This window comes from Mobula hypostoma, chromosome 11, assembly GCF_963921235.1.
Source record: "Mobula hypostoma chromosome 11, sMobHyp1.1, whole genome shotgun sequence".
NCBI classification, from domain to species: domain Eukaryota; kingdom Metazoa; phylum Chordata; class Chondrichthyes; order Myliobatiformes; family Myliobatidae; genus Mobula; species Mobula hypostoma.
The window spans coordinates 112,962,642-112,976,141 of record NC_086107.1 but is presented as its reverse complement, the minus strand read 5'-3'; the positions used below and the strand labels follow the sequence as shown (position 1 = coordinate 112,976,141).

Genomic DNA, 13,500 nt, shown 5'->3' with positions numbered 1-13,500 from the left:
CAGCCACAAGACATTTTATTGGAGATCAGAGATTCGGACTGTAGATCACCGGGGAGAGACAGAAAAAGAGGCAGAGAGTCTCAGAGAGAGAGAGAGACAGAGAGAATCTGTGTGTGAGAGAGTGTGTGTGTGTGTGTGTGTGTGTGTGTGTGAGAGAGAGAGAGAGTGTGTGTGTGTGTGTGTGTGAGAGAGAGAGTGTGTGTGTGTGTGAGAGAGAGAGAGAGTGTGTGTGTGTGTGTGAGAGAGAGAGAGTGTGTGTGTGTGTGTGAGAGAGAGAGTGTGTGTGTGTAAGAGAATTATGTGTGTGAGTGAGAGAGTGTGTGAGAGAGACAGTGTGTGTGAGAGAGTGAGGGAGAGTGTGTGTGAGAGAGAGTGTGAGAGAGAGAGTGTGAGAGAGAGAGTGTGTGTGAGTGGGAGAGTGTGTATGTGAGAGAGAGAGTGTGTGTGGGTGTGTGTGTGTGTATGTAAGAGAATTATATATGTGTGTGAGAGAGTATGAGTGAGAGTGTGTGTCTGTGAGAGTGAGTGAGAGAGTGAGTGAGAGAGAGTGTGTGTGTGAGAGAGAGAGAGAGAGAGAGAGAGAGAGATTACAGCTCAGTATTCCCCATATATTACCAAGGGGCTGCTGCAGTGTGACAAAGTGGGAAGTGCTATCTGCTGTCTATTTGGGGTCACGCTGAGGCCCCATTTGCTCTGTCAAAGATCCATTGGAGTTGTTTCAAAGCTGCTATTTGGGCTCTGAAGCCTTTGGACTATTTGAGGATGTAAAAGTGTGAGTGGGATTTGAACCGGCAGACTTCTGCCTCAGAAATAAGTAGCCAAACAAATGTGTCACAAACAACACTTCTTATGGTAGAAAATTTCATATTCCAGAAAATAGGTCAAAGTTCGTTAATGGTAGTCACAAATCCAGCGAATTGGTCCAGAGTATTCATGAACTTTGGGGAACAATCTGCCATCTTTTCCCAGGCTGGTCTAAGTGTGACGCACTGTAAAGATTGGGTTCGTTTGTCACGTGTACATTGAAAGAAACAAGTGAAATGCATCATTTGCGTCAAATCAAATCAGCAAGCATTGTGTTGGGGGCAGCCCACAAGTGATGCCCACAACTCACTAACCCGAATCTTTGGGACGCGGGAGCAAATGGAAGCACCCAGAGGAAGCTCACACAGTCACGAAGAGCACATACCAATTCCTTATGAGCAGCAGCCAGAATCGAACCTGGGTCGGTGATCACCGACACTGAAAATCAAAGCACTAACCGCTTTGCTAATGCGCCGCCCCAACGGAATTGACTGTTAGCTGCCTCTTCAGGTCAGGAATCTGAATCAGGTTTAATATCACTGACATATGTCGTGAAATTTGTTATCTTTGCAGCAGCAGTAGAATGCAATACATAATGATAGGAAAAAAAGTGAATTACAGTAAGTATGTGTATTAAATAGTTAAATTAAATAATTAGTGCAAAAATAGAAATTATAGAAGTAGTGAGGTAGTGTTCATGAGTTCATTGTCCGTTCAGAAATCAAATGTCAGAGGGGAAGGAGCTGTTCCTGAATCACTGAGTGTGAGCCTTCAGGCTTCTGTATCTCCTTCCCTGACTGTAGCAATGAGAACAAGGCATGACTTGGCTGATGGTGGTCCTCCAGAAAGAGTGTGATCTCCCGATGGCCTCTCACTTCAATTCTACTTCCCATTCCCATTCCGACATTTCAGCCAATGGCCTCTTCTACTACTGCAATGAGGCCACACTCAGGTTGGAGGAACAACACCTTATATTCCGTCTGGGCAGCCTCCAACCTAATGGCATGAACATCGGTTTCTCCACCTTCTGGTAATTGCCTCCCACCATTCCCTGCATTCCCGTTTCCCTGTCTCACCTTTCCTCCTTCCTTGCTCATCACCTCCCTCTGGTGCTCCTCCCTCTCCCCTTCCTTCTACCCTCTCCTATCAGATTCCCCCTTCCTCTCCAGCCCTGTCTCTCTTTCACCAGTCAAACTCCCAGCTCTGTACTTCACCCCGTCCCCCTCTCCCTGTTTCACCTGCCACCGACCACCTCACAATTCTCCCTCCCTCTCCCCGCCCCACCTTCTTGCGCTGACTTCTCATCTTTTTTTAGTCATAGTCATAGTCATACTTTATTGATCCCGGGGAAAATTGGTTTGCGTTGCAGTTGCACCATAAATAATAAATAGTAATAAAACCATAAACAGTTAAAAAGTAATATGTAAATTATGCCCGGAAATAAGTCCAGGACCAGCCTATTGGCTCAGGGTGTCTGACCCTCCAAGGGAGGAGTTGTAAAGTTTGATGGCCACAGGCAGGAATGACTTCCTATGACACACTGTGTTGCATCTCGGTGGAATGAGTCTCTGGCTGAATGTACTCCTGTGCCCAACCAGTACATTATGTAGTGGATGGGAGACATTGTCCAAGATGGCATGCAACTTAGACAGCATCCTCTTTTCAGACACCACCGTGAGAGAGTCCAGTTCCATCCCCACAACATCACTGGCCTTAATGAGTTTGTTGATTCTGTTGGTGTCTGCTACCCTCAGCCTGCTGCCCCAGCACACAACAGCAAACATGATCGCACTGGCTACCACAGACTCGGAGAAAATCCTCAGCATCGTCCGGCAGATGTTAAAGGTCCTCAGTCTCCTCAGGAAACAGAGACGGCTCTGACCCTTCTTGTAGACAGCCTCAGTGTTCTTTAACCAGTCCAGTTTATTGTCAATTCGTATCCCCAGGTATTTGTAATCCTCCACCATGTCCACACTGACCCCTTGGATGGAAACAGTCCTGATTAAGGGTTTCAACCCAAAACATTCACTGCTTACTCCTTTCTATAGATGTGACCTGGCCTGTGGAGTTCCTCCAGCATTTTGTGTGTGTTGCCAGAATTCCAGATGCCCATCTCCCAGCCTCTCTTCTCTTAACCCAGCCCCTCAGGCTCCACTCACTCGCCCTGGCTTTTTTCTGTCTCTCCGATTCCTGCCTACTCTAGTTCCCAGCCCCCTGCCGCCTCCGGCCTCTGACCTGCGTCAGTTTGCCCTGCCAGGTGTTTCCTTCCTGACTCTGCCTCCACCTTCTTCCTGCACAGGAGAAGCCTCCTGGTTCTCTGATAGGAGCTGATTATTCCATTCTGACCCAAATGTTTAACAGGAGAGTTTAAATTACTACAATCTGTGCTGGTGGTTGAGACTGATTATACTGGTTGGCCTATTCCACTAATCAACCCAAGTTATCTTTAAATAAAGTCAACTTTATCTTCTGACAGCACTTGTGTGGTGCCTGCAAACCATTGTTGTGTGTTCCCAGTGCCATCTTGAAACTACTCTGCAACTTATGTTACACTCAGGTTGGAGGAACAACACCTTATATTCCGTCGGTAGCCTCCAACCTGATGGCACGAACATTGACTTTGTTAACTTCTGTTAATGCCCCTCCTCCCATTCTTACCTCATCCCTTATTTTTTTTCCCTTTTTTCTCTCTCTTTTTTCTCTCTCTGTCCCTCTCACAATAACTCCTTGCCTGCTCTCCATCTTCCTCTGGTGCTCCCCTCCCCCTTTCTTTCTCCCTAGGCCTCCCATCCCATGATCTTCTCCCTTCTCCAGCCTTGTATCCCTTTTGCCAATCAACTTTCCAGCTCTTCGCTCCATCCCTCCCCCTCCTGTCTTCTCCTATCATTTTGGATCTCCCCCTCCCCCTCCCACTTTCAAATCTCTTACTATCTCTTCTTTCAGTTAGTCCTGACGAAGGGTCTCGGCCCGAAACGTCGACTGTGCTTCTTCCTATGGATGCTGTCTGGCCTGCTGCGTTCCACCAGCCTTTTGTGTGTGTTGCTACAACTTGTGTTCTCAGTTTGTTTATTTGTTATTTGTTTTTTTCTTGTATTTCAAATGTTCCAACGTTCATTTATTATCAAAGTATGTATGCAGTACACAACTCTGAGATTCTCCTTCTCTAGATAGTCACGAAACAAAGAAAACCATGAAAGGCAGTTCAAAGAGAGACAGAAAACCCACCCCCTCCCCGTACAAAAATAAAGGCAACACGAACATCAATTCCTCAACCCCCCCACACAAAATACAATAAGAACATCAAGCCCCAAATCCCCTTCCCCGGCACAAAAACACAATAACAACATCAACCCCCCCCCCCCCAAACGCCTCCCCTGTACAAAAAAAACAAGAACGCAAAAATATAAAAACTGTAAAACTGAAAAAGTCTGCACAGTTTATCTTCTTTTTGACATTAGTTGTTTATCAGTCATTGTCAGTGTGTAGTTCTTCACTGATTCAATTTTATTCCTTTCCTCGTTTTTACTTCTATTTCTTATTGTAATTTATAGTAGACTGTACTGCTGCTGCAAAACAACAAATTTCCCTTTGTTTGTCAGTGATACCAAACCTCTTTCTGTTTCACAGTCACTGGAAGTTTGTGAAAGTTTTTAGCCCGGGGCGTCTCTGTTGATTCCAGACAGTTCTCATTCCTTAACATTGGGGTCGTGGCCCATTCTGGTCACAGCCTTTCAAGTTTGCTTTTGACAGCACAGACGACTAAAGGAGAGGCCAACAGTTACGCTGTCAATGATCCCCCATCTTCCAGGCCACGCTGTCTTATTCTTGTTTTATTTTATTGAGATACCGTGTGGAATTGGCCCTTCTAGCACTTTGAGCCACGCCGCCCAGCAATGCCCCGATTTTAACCTTGGCCTAAACGCTGGACCGTTTACCCCTCACCTACATTTTGTAAAACAGTGAGTTAGCTTCCCTCTCCCGCCCCCCACCTTTCTCAACAAGGCAAGACTAAGCCACTGTATCAGTGTCAAATTAACCTGTGAGATGATTTAAAGTCTTCTGCAGTGTCGTCAGGACCCAGAGGCACAGCAAGTACAGGTTTATTTATAAGACGGCACAGAACTACTTGTAAATTGAAGGCCTTGGTGCTGATTGAATGTTGCACATTCTCTGAAACTGTTACGTAGGTTGGGAAGCAAGTACAACTCATGGGTAGAATAGCCTAAATCCGCTCTCGTGTCTTATGGCCCCGTGGCCTTATGACTGCCAGCTGTTAGGAACACAATATAGACACACACACACACACACAGAGGAAGCATTGCGTTCTTCTTGTGACTGTGTGACTTTCATAATCAGAATCAGAATCAGGTTTAATATCACCAGCATGTGACGTGAAATTTGTTGTCTTTGACGTAGTAGTACGATACAATACATAATAATAGAGAAAAAAGTCATAGTAGTCATAGTCATAGTCATACTTTATTGATCCCAAGGGAAATTGGGCTTCGTTACAGTTACACCAACCAAGAATAGAGTATAGATATAGCAATATAAAACCATAAATAATTAAATAATAATATGTAAATTATGCCAGGAAATAAGTCCAGGACCAGCCTATTGGCTCAGGGTGTCTGACCCTCCAAGGGAGGAGTTGTAAAGTTTGATGGCCACAGGCAGGAATGACTTCCTATGACGCTCTGTGTTGCATCTCGGTGGAATGAGTCTCTGGCTGAATGTACTCCTGTGCCCAACCAGTACATTATGTAGTGGATGGGAGACATTGTCCAAGATGGCATGCAACTTAGACAGCATCCTCTCTTCAGACACCACCGTCAGAGAGTCCAGTTCCATCCCCACAACATCACTGGCCTTACGAACGGACAAAGCTGTTCCTGAGTCATTGAGTGTGTGCCTTCAGGCTTCTGTACCTCCTTCCTGATGGTAGTGATGAGAAGAGAGCATCGGCTGGGTGGTGGGGGTCCTCACCTTTTTGAGGCATCACTCCTTGAAGATGCCCTGGATACCACAGAGGCTAGTGCCCACCGTGATGGAGATGACTAAGTTTACCACTCTCTGCAGCTTACTTCGATCCTGTTCAGTATCTCTCTCCCCCACCCCCACCCCCCATACCAGACGATGATGCAGCCAGTTAGAAGGCTCTTCACAGTACAGCTGTAGAAACTTGCGGGTGTCAATATCCTAATGATATATAACTGCTGCTGTGTCTTCTTTGAAGGTGTATCAATATGTTGGGGCCAGGTTAGATCCTCAGAGATATTGACACCCAGGGACATGAAGTTGCTCACTCTTTCCACTTCTGATCCCTCCATGAGGACTAGTGTGTGTTCCCTCATCTTACCCTTCCTGAAGTCCACATCAGTTCTTTGGTCTTACTGACATTGAGTGCAAGGTTGTTGTTGCTGTGACACCACTCAACTAGCTGATATATCTCACTCCTATGCAGCCTCTTATCACCATCTGAAATTCTGCCAACAATAGTTGATTTGTCAGCAAATTTATGGATGATATTAGGGCTGTGCCTAGCCACACAGTCACGGGTGTAGAGAGAGTCGAGCAGTGGGCTAAGCACACATCCCTGAGCTGTGCCAGTGTTGATTATCAGCGAGGTGGAGATGTTATTTCCGATAGACACAGATGGTGGTCTTCCAGTGAGGAAGTCGAGTATCCAGTTGCAGAGGGAGTTACAGAGACCCAGGTTTTGAAGCTTTGTGATTAGAACTGTAGGAATGGTTGTGTTAAACACGGAACTGTTGTCAATAAACAGCAGCTTGACATAGGGACTTGTATTGTCCAGCTGATCCAAGGCCGTGCGGAGAGCAGTGAGATAGTGTCCGCTGTAGACGCATTGTGGTGATAGGAAAATTGCAATGGGTCCAGATCCTTGCTGAGACAGGAGTTGATTCTAGTCATGACCAACCTCTCAAAGCATTTCATCACCATAGGTGTGAGTGCTACTGGACGATAATCATTAAGGCAGCTCACCCTGCTCTTCCTGGGCACTGGTATGATTGTTGCCCTTTTGAAGCAGGTAGGAACTTCCGACTGTAGCAATGAGAGATTGAAGTGCCTTTGAATACCTCTGCCAGTTGGTTGGCCCAGGTTTTCAGCGTCCTACCAAGTACAACATCGGGGTCTGACGCCTTGCGCGGGTTCACCTTCTTGAAAGACATTCTGACATCAGCCTCTGAGACAGATCACAGGCTCACCGGCTGCTGTAGGGATCCTCATTGCTGTAGTTTTATCCTCCCTTCTAAAGCAAGCATAAAAGACGTTGAGCTCGTCTCAGAGTGAAGCATCAATGCCATTCATGATGTTAGGTTTCACCTTGTAGGAGGTAATGGCCTGCAAACCCTGCCAGAGTTGACGTGCATCCGATGTCACCTCCAACCTCGTTCAGCTCTTGAAATAGCCCTCCATAAGTCTTAGCTGTTTTTTTTGTACAGTGCTGGGATTACCAGACTTAAATGCCACAGATCTAGCCCCCAGCAGACTACCAACCTCCTGGTTTATCCACAGCTTTTGATTTGGTTATGTACAGGACGTTCTCATAGGCACACGCTCGTCCTCACAAGTTTTAATGAATCAGAGATAGCTGTGACGTACTCATTCAGACCCGAAGATGAATCCCTGAATACGGTCCAGTCCCCTGATTCAAAGCAGTCCTGCGAATCCTCCTGTACTGTCATTATCCATACCTTCTTGGTCCTCACTGCTGGTCTGCAGTCTTCAGTCTCTGCCTATACTCAGGGAGGAGAAGTACAGCTAGGTGATCAGACTTTCCAAAGTGTGGGAGTGGGATAGCACTGTAAGTGCTCTGAATGGTGGTGTAACCGTGGTCCAGTGTGTTGGTTCCTCTGGTACTACAAGTGATTGGCTGGTAATAATTATTTAGAGACTTTTTCAAGCTGGCCTGGTTAAAATCCCCCAAGATGATGGGGAAGGCATCAGGATGTGCTGTTTCCTGCCTGTTGATTACGTCGCTCAGTTCATCTAGAGCCTGTTTGACACGGGCCTGAGGTGGGATCTACACCATTACTGAGGTGATGGCTGAAATCTCTCCCAGCAGATAAAAGGGACAACACTTGATCGCGAGACGTTTCAGGTCGGTTGAGTAGGACAGAGACAGCACGTTAACGTTTGTACACCAGATGAGTTGATCATAAAGCGTACTACACCTCCTCTGCCTTTGAGAGGCTCAGCAATCCTATCTTGGCAGTGAATTGTGAACTTGTCAGGCTGTATTGCAGAGAACAGAATAGCAGCGGATAACCAAGGTTCTGTGAAACAAAAACATGCAACAGTTTTAAATGTCCCTCTGGTACAGCAATCTAGCTCTTTGATTTTATTTGCCAGAGACTGTACATTTGCCAGCAAGACTTTCCTCTGAGTGTTCCAGTTTTCTCCCACGTTCCAAAGACGTACAGGTTAGGGTTAGTGAGTTGTGGGCGTGCTATGTTGGCACTGAAAGCTTGGCAACACCTGCGGGCTGCCCCAAGTACACGCTCAGACTGTGTTGGTCATTGAAACAAACAACACATTTTGCTGTATGTTTCGACGTGCATGTGACAAATAAAACTAATTTATTCCCATTCTTTTCTTTGCCCTTGTTTAACTACCCATTACATTCCGACAAGTCGGACCATGGCCTCCTCTACTGCAATAAAAATTGGTGCGTGCAGACGAACAGCACTTGGTTCACACAGGAGATTCTGCAGATGCTGGAAATCCAGAGCAGCACGCACAGAATGCTGGAGGAACTCAGCAGGGGCGGGCGGCGTCCTGCTGATCAGGAGTCCTCATGAAGGGTCGTGGCCTGAAAAGTCAACTGTTGGCTCCTCTCCATTGAAGCTGCCTGACCTGCTGAGTTCCTCCAGCATTTTGTGTGCGTTACTCTGGATTTGGGATTTTGGTGAGCACCTTAATAATGACGTTATGATGCTTCCTCGTGTAGAACTTTAGCACAGTGCATTGCATACTTGAATCACAGCCTGGTATCATAGTCATAGTCATTGTCATACTTTATTGATCCCGGGGAAAATTGGTTTTCGTTACAGTTGCACCATAAATAATAAATAGTAATAAAACCATAAATAATTAAATAATAATATGTAAATTATGTCAGGAAATAAGTCCAGGACCAGCCTATTGGCTCAGGGTGTCTGACCCTCCAAGGGAGGAGTTGTAAAGTTTGATGGCCACAGGCAGGAATGACTTCCTATGATGCTCTGTGCTGAATCTCGGTGGAATGAGTCTCTGGCTGAATGTACTCCTGTGCCCACCCAGTACAAAATGTAGTGGATCGTAACAGCAACGCCCTTGAACGACAAAAGCTAACGAACACGGCCCAGTCCTTCATAGGTAAAGACCTCCCCATAACTCAGCACATCAACACGGAACACAATCGCAGGAAAGCAACACATTGTATTATCTTTTGCACAATGGTTGTTTGTCCGTCTTGTTGGGTGCGGTCTTCCATCGATTCCATTTTGTTTCTTTGTGTTTACTGTTAATGCTCGCAAGAAAATGAATCTCATGTTCGTAAAAGAACCCATACCTTACTGTAAGTACAAGCCTGATCCAGTTTTAGAGTCGGAGTCCCACAAATTATATTACGACCGAGCTGTTATTACAGATGGGGCAATCCATAATAACTGTACAGATAATGTGGCACGGTAGCGTAGCGGTTCGCACAACGTTTTACCGTACTGGCGACCCTGATTCAATTCCCGCCACTGCCTGTAAGGAGTTTGTACGCTCTCCCCGTGGGTTTCCTCCAGGTGCTCCAGTTTCCTCCCCACAGTTGGTAGGTTAATTGGTCATTGTAAACCGTCCTGAGATTGGGCTAGGATTAAACCGGGGGATTGCTGGGCAGTGCAGCTTGAAGAGCCAGAAGGGCCTATTCCGCTCGTATCTCAATAAAAAAATAAAATTAATATACTAATACAGGATAAACAAGCAAAAGCAACCAGAAATATGCTGAACTAAAAGAGGAAACTGAAAGACTATGGAACATGGACAAGGGTATACGTTGTCTCAGTAGTAATAGCTACATCCTTCAGTTAGTCCTGACGAAGGATCTCGGCCTGAAACGTCGACTGCGCCTCTTCCTAGAGATGCTGCCTGGCCTGCTGCGTTCACCAGCAACTTTGATGTATGTTGCTTGAATTTCCAGCATCTGCAGAATTCCTGTTGTTTGCGAGAAATGAATGTTGTTGGCCATGCCTGTACCTTGGGTTCTACCAGCTTGAGCTGAGAAAAAAATAAATAAAAATAATAATAAATAAGCAGTAAATACTGAGAACGTGAGATGAAGAGTGAGTCCATAGGTTTCACTATGGATGCACTCTCCATAGTGGGAACATCGGCTGAGTGAAGTTATCCCCTCTGGTTAAAGCGCTTGATAGATGAGGGGTAATAACTGCTCCTGAACGTGGTGTTGTGGTGCTCCTTAGCCTTCTGAGGACGTAGAAAGGTGCTTTCTTGGTCTACATAGTCGGACCAGGAAAAGCTGATGGTATTATGTACATCTAAGGACTTTGATCTCCTCTGCTCCTCAAAGAGGTGCTAAGAGATCCTCTTGACATCATCTCAAAGAAGAATGGGGGAATTGTGAAAGAAGTTGAGGTTCTGTGCTTCCTTCTTTAGCGACGTCAGCTGACATCTTTGTACTCAACCTGCTGGAATGGGATTTCAGTTGACTGCTTTCTGAAATAATTGTGGAATGCAGGATGACCATTTTGTTTCAAATAAACGTGCTTCTTTACCTTTTTAACACTTCCAAATAATTTATAAGTGTTTATGTGTGGATACTTGACTTGTGAAGTTTTTGTTGAGAAGAGAAAGTTTCTTGGATCAGGGAAGATCTGAGGGAATAAAGTCCCTTTATCTTACAAACAACTACAAGACTTGGCAACACACACCTTCATCAGAGAGAGGCCCATCTCTTAGCAATTTACGTGATTCAGACAGAGTTGAGGGAATAAATTCCATTTAGCCTGTCAAAGTTTCCACTTGTGCTTCCACAGTCCTGAGCTGTGATCATAGCCAGGTACTGCAAGCTCTGTCCAGCCTCCCCAGTCTCAGGCAAAAGGAACTGGAGGACCCAGCTTTCAAAGGTTCAAAAGGTTCATTTTATTAGCAAGGTATGTACACAAAATACAACTCTAGGATTCAACTTCTCCAGATAGTCATAAAATACAGAAAATCATAGAAGCAGTTGAAAGAAAGACATCAATCCCTGCCCACATGAGAAGAAAAATAAGCAAAAACTCACAAACCCCAAACCCCACCTCCTCCCTCACAGACAAAAACTAACCAATCTCCCAAAGCCCCAGCCCGCAAATCCTCAACTAGAAAGAATGAGCAAGAACACAATAAAACATAGAACTGACAGCGGCCTGTATGAATCACAGTCCAATTCATAAATCTCAGAATTTTGATAACATTTCCGTGAGCATCGGGACCCAGCGGCCCTTCCGAGAGCATCGGGACTCCAAGGACGGTGACTCGAACCAGCGGCTACGATCACTGTCCTGAGCTGTGATTGAGCCAGATGCTGAAATCTCTGTCCAGCTTCCCCAATCTTAGGCAAAAGGAACTGAGAGATATCAAGATGCAGACAACTCCTCACTGATTGCGGTCCTTCAGGATTCTGTCTGATTACGCTTGATCTTCTCCTTCTTCTTGAGCCCATCAGCCCTATGTGGGCGCAGGCTGCCAACAGCAGCTCACCAGTATCCTCGGTCCTGGACCGAAGGCTGACTGGCTCTGGGCTTTCGCTTTCACCACGTGACTCCATACGCCTTCCAGGACATCTGATCCTTCCTCTCCCGGGAACGAAGCCCTTGGAACTTCTGCTGGCGTTCCTGAGCTCTGGGTTTTTACTGGATGGGGTTGCTAGCCCGTGCCCACCCTCCTCCTTTCGTAGTCGGGGCTGGGACGTCCACGACAGAGCAGTCTGCTCATGCATGCATCATTAAAATGTCTGTCTCCTCTCCTTGTATTCTCTCTTCATAGAACATAGAACAGCACATTACAGGCCCTTCGGCCCACAATGTTGTGCCGACCCTCAAACCCTGCCTCCCATATACCCCCCCCACCTTAAATTCCTCCATATACCTGTCTAGTAGTCTCTTAAACTTCACTAGTGTATCTGCCTCCACCACTGACTCAGGCAGTGCATCTCACACACCAACCACTCTCTGAGTAAAAAACCTTCCTCTAATATCCCCCTTGAACTTCCCACCCCTTACCTTAAAGCCATGTCCTCTTGTATTGAGCAGTGGTTCCCTGGGGAAGAGGCGCTGGCTATCCACTCTATCTATTCCTCTTATTATCTTGTACACCTCTATCATGTCTCCTCTCATCCTCCTTCTCTCCAAAGAGTAAAGCCCCAGCTCCCTTAATCTCTGACATTCTGCCTCACCTCTCACATTCTCCGTCTCTTCCTACCTTTCACTGTTCTTTAACTTCTCTTTCTGCCTCTCACTCTTCCTGTTATGGAGCCTCAGAGCAAGGATACAGGCCCTTCGGCCCGACTAGTCCATGCTGACCACGGCACCCACTCAGCAAGGTTTAGATTTGCTCACTATTAATCACAGGTACATCAGAACAATCTGTGCAGTGCGCCGTTTGCGTTAACAACCATCACACCCCGAGCATGTGCTGGGGGCAGCCCGCCAAGTGTTGCCACACGTTCTGGCACCAACATAGCATGCCCACGACGCTCAGCAGAACAACACAAACAGCAACAGCAAAACAAGCCCACACACTCAAAGTTCAAAGTTCAAAGTACAAAGAATACATTATGCAACCTTGACATTCGTCTCCTTACAGGCAGCCGCAAAACAAATACCCTCTAAAGAACCCATTGAAAAGAAGACCATCAAACAACCAATTGGCAAAAAGAACAAAAAGCAAATCATGTAAACAAAAAGAATAAGTGCCTATTGTCTTGTTTATTAATTATTGTACTGCCCTGCACTGTTTTGTGCACTTTTTGTAGTCCTGTGCAGGTTTGTAGTCTAGTGCAGTTTTTATGTTGTTTTACGTAGTCCAGTGTAGCCTTGTGCTGTCTCACATAGTCTAGTGTAGGTCTGTGTTGTTTCATGTAGCACCAGGGTCCTGGAGGAACCTGGTTTCATTTTTACTGTGTACTGTACCAGCAGCTTATGGTCGAAAATGACAATGAACTTGACTTGACTTGACCTGATCAACACACATCAAAGTTGCTGGTGAACGCAGCAGGCCAGGCAGCATCTCTAGGAAGAGGTACAGTCGACGTTTCAGGCCGAGACCCTTCGTCAGGACTAACTGAAGGAAGAGCTAGTAAGAGATTTGAAAGTGGGAGGGGGAGGGGGAGATCCAAAAATGATAGGAGAAGACAGGAGGGGGAGGGATGGAGCCAAGAGCTGGACAGGTGATTGGCAAAAGGGATATGAGAGGATCATGGGACAGGAGGCCCAGGGAGAAGGAAAAGGGGGAGGGGGGGAAACCCAGAGGATGGGCAAGGGGTATAGTCAGAGGGACAGAGGGAGAAAAAGGAGAGAGAGAGAAAGAATATGTGCATATAAATAAATAACAGATGGGGTACGAGGGGGAGGTGGGGCATTAGCGGAAGTTAGAGAAGTCAATGTTCATGCATTCACCAGCAACTTCGATGTGTGTTGCTTGAAT

The 13,500-nt window shown here is 46.1% G+C and overlaps 1 protein-coding gene across 1 annotated transcript in view; it reads left to right on the top strand.

Annotated features, from left to right (window-relative positions):
• The window catches only part of LOC134354406 (tetraspanin-4-like), an 81,174-nt gene that overhangs the window by 17,396 nt on the left and 50,278 nt on the right, over nucleotides 1-13,500 (top strand). The window lies entirely within an intron of this gene.